The sequence below is a fragment of the Lethenteron reissneri genome, chromosome 49 (genome assembly GCF_015708825.2).
Source record: "Lethenteron reissneri isolate LAM-NWPU_2019-01 chromosome 49, ASM1570882v1, whole genome shotgun sequence".
Classification (NCBI taxonomy): domain Eukaryota; kingdom Metazoa; phylum Chordata; class Hyperoartia; order Petromyzontiformes; family Petromyzontidae; genus Lethenteron; species Lethenteron reissneri.
This window is the reverse complement of record NC_083827.1, coordinates 109,013-116,025: the sequence shown is the minus strand read 5'-3', so window position 1 is coordinate 116,025 and position 7,013 is coordinate 109,013. Positions and strand designations below refer to the sequence as shown.

At 41.1% G+C, this 7,013-nt stretch overlaps 1 long non-coding RNA gene across 1 annotated transcript; it reads left to right on the top strand.

Annotated features, from left to right (window-relative positions):
• The first annotated feature begins 194 nt into the window (after positions 1-194).
• Positions 195-7,008, top strand: LOC133354958 (uncharacterized). Its single transcript, XR_009756651.1, has 7 exons — positions 195-333; positions 436-839; positions 942-1,346; positions 4,466-4,870; positions 5,332-5,709; positions 5,925-6,320; positions 6,856-7,008. It is a non-coding gene; the product is annotated as an uncharacterized LOC133354958 (long non-coding RNA).
• The last annotated feature ends 5 nt before the right edge of the window (positions 7,009-7,013 follow it).

Sequence of the window (7,013 nt, the reverse complement as noted above, 5' to 3'; positions counted from 1 at the left end):
CACCATTATCTACCACAAGCTTACCTCCAAAGGAGGTTTCAGTGACATCAGTGTCTGGAGTTCCAACTGATTCTGCAGATGAACTGGTCATATCTGACATCACGTCTCGGAGCATGAAAGGTTCCGTGGGGGTTAGATCCAAATGTCTTTGAACGCTTTGTTGTGCAATACAAGCCTGCTGACAGTTCTGAGAAACCACTCGAAAAAACATTACCTGGCAAAGTTTCTACTGTGATCTTACAGACTTGAGCCATGACACTGAATATATAATTAAGCTCATTGGTTTCAGGCATGGAAAGCCTTCCAAGCCACTGGTGTCTCAAGTTAAAACAGGTACATATTCATATATTTTAATATTTTCTTTATTACCTAAACAGTCTACACATTTTTAAAGAGTATGTCTTTTTCTTACAATTACTTTCATTTACTTTGCAGAGCCTGAACCAAAATCAACACCTTTACCCACGGCAGTCATCGATGAGGCCATTACACCAACCGTTGTTGAGTTGCCTGCAACTACCACACACGAACCTTCAAAGGAAGTTTCGGTAACATCTGTGTCTGGGGTTCCTACTGATTCCGCCAATGAACTTGTCATATCTGACATCACATCTGAGAGCATGAAGGTGTCGTGGGTGGTAGATCCAAAAGTCTTGAGCGATTCATTGTGCAATGCAAGCCTGTTGACAGCCCTGAGAAACCATTAGAAAAAACATTGCCTGGACACATTTCTACAGTTGATTTTACAGGCCTGATCGACGACACTGAATATATTATTAAGCTCATTGGTTACAGGCGAGGAAAGCCTTCCAAGCCACTGGTTGCTCAAGTTAAGACAGGTACATCTCCATATGCTTTAATATTTTCTTAATGAACTAAACATGTCTCACGTTTTGAAAGAGTATGTGGTATGCTTACAATTACTTTCATTTACTTTGCAGAGCCCGAACCAAAATCAACTCCTTTACCCACGGCAGTCGTCGATGAGGCCATTACACCAACCGTTGTTGAGTTGCCTATAAGTACCACACACGAACCTTCAAAGGAGGTGTCAATAACTTCTGAGTCTGGGGTTCCAACTGATTCTGCCAATGAACTTGTGATATCTGACATCACGTCTGAGAGCATGAAGGTGTCGTGGGTGGTTGATCCAAACGTCTTTGAGCGCTTTGTTGTGCAATACAAGCCTGCTGACAGTTCTGAGAAACCACTCGAAAAAACATTGTCTGGCAAAGTTTCTACAGTTGATCTTACAGACTTGAGCGATGATACTGAATATATCATTAAGCTCATTGGTTTCAGACGAGGAAAGCCCTCCAAGCCCCTGTTGGCTCAAGTTAAGACAGGTACATCTTCGTATATTTAAACCTTGTTATCATTACGTGAACATTCCACATTTTCAATAGAACATTCAAAATTTGCAATGTTTTTAAGTTTCCTTGCAGAGCCATCCATTGTTGAATCGCCTAGGTCTGCCTGTGAAGAATGATACGTAATTTTACATTTTTATAGTCTTTAACACTGAATGTAACGCACATTTCCCTCATTTAACTCAATTAATCTTTCATGTGTTGCTTTTTTCACTTGAATTTTTTTGTAAAAATTCACTTTTTTATTTCTTAAAAATTATCTTCCTTTACAACATTCTTCTCGGCCTGAGTCACCATCTGTCTTTTAATTCTTGTCAATACCACCGATACATTAATCGTAAAACGTGTCATATTTGTGTCAAAACACATTGTAGATGTCTGGTGCTTGAATAGTTTTTGTTGTAGTGTTGCACTTCACCCTTTCAGATTGTCTTTAAACATTAGCTACAACTTTTAAAGTGTCCATTGCCTATACTGTACAGTAATCCCTTAACGATTGCGAGGGGTGGGGAGGGGGTTTGCGTTATTTTTCCGACGGCTTGAATGTAATAATAATAATTATGTATATTATTGGTTCTTCGGTAAAGTCACGTAGAAGGGAAATAAGAAAATAAAAATATATGAACACTAATCATTTTATTATTTACCTTCTACGTGACTCCACCGAGCAGAAACCAAGAATATGAATCCCTACAGACACGATAAAAAAATAATGATGTACACTTACTTGTAAGGGATCTTCCACTGATGTTTCAAGGCATCAGTGGAAGGTTATATTTTAAAGATTCCCGTCCCTTGTCCTTCACCACCGGACAAGAATCAGTGAGGCGTTGGAGCGGCGCCGAGTAGTCTCCGTCGCGACTGGACGCTCTCCCTCGCAGTCGGCCCTTAGTCTGGCGCTGAGGTCGCAAACGGTTTTGATTCCTTACCCGTACGCGGCCGTACCAGGGTCGCAAATGGGTACCCGTAGGCCGGGTACGGGTACCCGTTCCCTACCCTAAATGAGTGACAAACGGTTACTCACCAGTGACTCACGGCCTACCCGTACCCGGCCCGCACCAGGGTCACAAACGGGTACCCGTACACGGCCGGGTGCTGGTACTCGTTCCGTACCCGTACCCTACCCGAAATGAGTGACAAACGGTTACTCACCAGTGACTCATGGCCTACCCGTACCCGTACCCGGCCAGCACCAGGGTCGCAAACGGGTACCCGTTCCCTACCCGTACCCTACCCTAAATGAGTGACAAACGGTGACTCACCAGTGACTCACGGCCTACCTGTACCCACCAGGGTCGCAAACGGCTACCCATTCCCTACCCGTACCCTACCCGAAATGAGTGACAAACGGTGACTCACCAGTGACTCACAGCCTACCCGTACCCGGCCGCACCAGGGTCGCAAAGGGTACTCGTTCTACCCGTACCTACCCGAAATGAGTGACAAACGGTGACTCACCAGTGACTCACGGCCTACCCGTACCCGTACCCCGCCGCACTAGGGTCGCAAACGGGTACCCGCATTTATGTAACATATGTGTGATGTATTTTTCAAGGTATTTTTCATTCCAGTATGTCTTAAGAAATTTAGATATTTCAAACCGAGAAGAGCTACTAAAGCCCATGAGGAATTGCTCTTGTTCATTCTCGAATTCGATAGCGCATTGATACTTAAATAAACGAATATTACACGGCACAAACATTCAACAACATTGCAAAGGAAATGCCACTCGTGTGATAAACGGTGCGCCAGACTAGAGGTCGTAAATCGGGTACCCGATACCCGGTTACCGTTTATCACACGTGGCATTTCCTTTGCAATGTTGTGGAATGTTTGCACCGTGTAATATTCGTTTATTTAAGTATCAATGCGCTATCGAATTCGAGAATGAACAACAGCAATTCCTCATGGGCTTTAGTAGCTCTTCTCAGTTTGAAATATCAAAAATTTCTTAAGACATTACTGGAATGAAAAATACCTTGAAAAATACATCATACATATTGTTACATAAATGCGGATCCTTTTAAAGGGTCAAATTTTTTTATAGATTTGCATTCCTTTAGCAATTTAGGGACTGCTAAAACATTGACAGAGACTCCTGGTGAGTCTGCTGATGAACTTGTCATATTTGACATCACATGCGCTAGCATGACAATCCTACAGCGGTAGATCCAAAGGTCTTTGACAGATTATTGTGCAATTCAAACCCACGAACAGTCCTGAGAAACCATTTAAAATTGCCTTACCTGGTCACGTGTCAACATATGATATCCTGTACCTGACAGAAAGTACTAAATATAGATGAATGTTGAATACCTACAGGAAAAGAAATCCCTCAAAGCCACTGGTGGCAGAAGTTGAAGTTGGTTATTTTATAGGTTGTCGTCCTGAAATTATAGTATATTTTAACAAAACTTATGAAAGCTGCTTGAAATTCTTATAAATATGAACCAATATTTATTTTTACGGTAATGGTAAAAGTTTCACCACCACCCCTCAATTTTACAGACTCCAAAGCCATGTTAGTTGATAGGACAGATATGCTAATCTTCAAGAAGTACTACACATGTATCACCTCCACATGATTGTTCAATAATCTCAGTGTCTGAGATTCCAACTGATACTGTCAACAAACTTGACATATGTGATATCACGTCTGATAGCATGACAGTATCATGGGTGGGTAATCAAAGAATGTATTGTGCAATACAAGCCCACTGACAGTCCTCAAAAAACACTTTCAACAATTAATCTAATATCTTCAACCAAACTTTACTTTCTGTGTCTACAATGGTGTAACTCAACATAAATATCCCACTCACCCCATCTCCTAGTATTTTGTCAAAAAAATCCCTATCAAAATTAATATTGGTAATGAAATGTGGTTTTCACTTGATAAATGTATCAACTATCTTACCATTGTGAATTCAAAAGAGTAACACGTTTAGATTGACATGGTAATATACTGCAAAAAAATATATAATCTACTTACAGGAGTTGCACATGTATTTTGATATATATTTAACAGCTGCTGTTTAGTTATGTATTTTAGAGAATGCCTCATCATCAAAAAAACTGTTTTTTTTCTTTTCCAGAAATTAAACTTTTAACACCTCCAGAACCCGCAGGTGTAGTTGAAGGTTCACAACCAATAACTACTTTTGAAGACCTTGAAATTACCACGAAGTTCCCCGACAAAACTATTTCAGTGACATCTGTTTCTGGGGTGCCAATCGATTCTGCCAATGAACTTATTATATCTCACATCACAGCCAATAGCATTAGGATTTCGTGGGTAGTAGACACGAAAGTGTTTGACCGCTTCATTGTGCGCTGCAAGCCAACAGGCAGTATTGAAAAGCCATTTGAAAGAAATTTGGCTGGGCACGTTTCCGTCTTAGATATATTCGAGTTAACAGAAAACACTGAGTATACTATTATTCTTCTTGGTGCAAGGCGTGGATTGTTTTCCAAGCCTCTGGTGGCGAAAGTAACAACAGGTATTTAATTTGATACAATTATTACGATGAGCGCGAATTCATTTCCATATTTTAGTCACCTCGAGTTGGTCGTCATGTTGAGCTGAAGTCCAAATTCTCCAGGCCGATTTTTTGCTTCTCAAGCTGGCCTGAATTCCCTGCATCAGAATTTAAAACAACATTGTCGGCGGTAAAAACATTGAATTGAGCATTTAATTTCATCAGCGGTGCAATCTTGACCTATTTTTGGGAGAGATCTGCCCAACTCACATGATGAATTGAGTAACTCAGTAAATCAGGAAAAGACCGCTTTACTTTTAAGCAGTCTGAGTTGTCCTTAAAAAATATAAAATTTACATTCTCTTTTGACTCAAATTCCGGCCAAATCAAGTGTACTTGAGTCGATTCGAGTTGGTTGTCCGTGAAAACAAGGTCTAATTGTATAACAGTTTACATACTAACTAAATATATTTCTTTTACAGAGACCAAAGTGAAGTCCACTGCAGATACTTCAACGTACCATGCAGTACCCACGACTGAAGTTCCACGGCATGTCCAGCAGATAACAGTGACTGCCTCTCCTGGTGTTCCAATTCAATCCGCCAATGAACTCACAATATCTGAGATAAGCGACGATAGCATTGTCGTTTCATGGAAATCAGATCCAACCTTGTTCGATAAATTCATCATCCGATACAGACCTACCTGCAGCTCAAAAAAACCTTTGGACCGCATTGTGTCCAGCCATGACTCCATGGTTAAAATTAAAGGACTTCTTGAAAGCACGGTTTACGAAATATCCATCCTTGGCATAAAACGAGGGAGATTCTCCAAACCTGTTTCAGCAAAGATTATCACAGGTATTCTTTCATGTTATAATATTGATAAACTTGTCCACGACGATTATCTGACTTATATCGATACATTTTATCACTAATGTGAAATTGCAGGAAATGGATTATGCATTTAATAAGCATGTCTGTTTTCTTTCACAGTGTTTAAGAAGATGATGTGTTACTGTTGAATGCTTGTTTATGTCCTAGCAAGAGTAACATTTTTTCTTCTTTTCTAACAGCAATGTCAAAGGATAAAGGCATGAAGCTTGCCACAACAGCGATACCCACTGAAACCGATGTCCCTGTGCATACCACATCATTCCCTGACACGGAAGTTGTATCTGTGTTTGCAATATCCGGAGTTCCACTCGACTCTGCAAACCAACTGTATATTTCTGAGATAAAGCCACACAGCATCAGAGTTTCGTGGGTGGTGGACGAATATGTGTTTGACAAATTTGTCGTGAAATACAAGCCCACGGATAGTGCTGATAGACCTTTGGAACAGATTGTACCCGGCAACGTTAAAACCATTGTGCTTAAACATCTGAAGGGGAGCACAGAGTATGAAGTTACAATAGTTGCAAAGAAAAGAAGGAAATATTCCAAACCATTGACTGCAAGGGTGATGTCAGGTACACATCAAGAATGTCTGTGCATTACAAAAAGTTTTTAATGCGTATTTCTTTTAGCAAATGGAAAGTGGGAGAACATTTAAATCTATTGTCTGAAAGCAGTAGAGTAAAATTAATTACTAGCTTGTTTGCCCGTCCAAGGACGGGTGTATATTGAAGGAAATGGGAAATATTCAATAGAAAAATGATTCAGCTCATGATTATTAATGAGGGGGTTGCCCCATGTGGAGTGACGTCACGCGCGGGACACACACACAGCCTTTTGGCTCGTTATGTTAGTCGCTGCGTTGATTTTTTTATTAGCTTTACTTTCCATAAAGAAAGGTCAAAATGAAAGCTAATTTGCATAAACAAATGTTCGTTTCCCGCTCCACCTTCTTAACGCGGAGTGACGTCACCCGTTCATCATAATTAATGGCTGACGCCACGTGCGTTGCACACAGACATTCTTGGATAAATCTCGAAGTCAATTGCCTGCCTGTCAAGCAAGATACACCCTTACAAAGTTCACACGTGCGGTTCATTTTGCCCCCAGCTATTGACGGGGCAAAGAATCTGCAGGTGGTGTCAGTGACCGACTCGACGATGGACATCGAGTGGGAGAACACCCAGTCTCCCATCGACCACTACACGGTGCATTACACCACCTCGTCGGGTGACCCACCAGGCGACATCAAGGTGTACAAGAGCCAC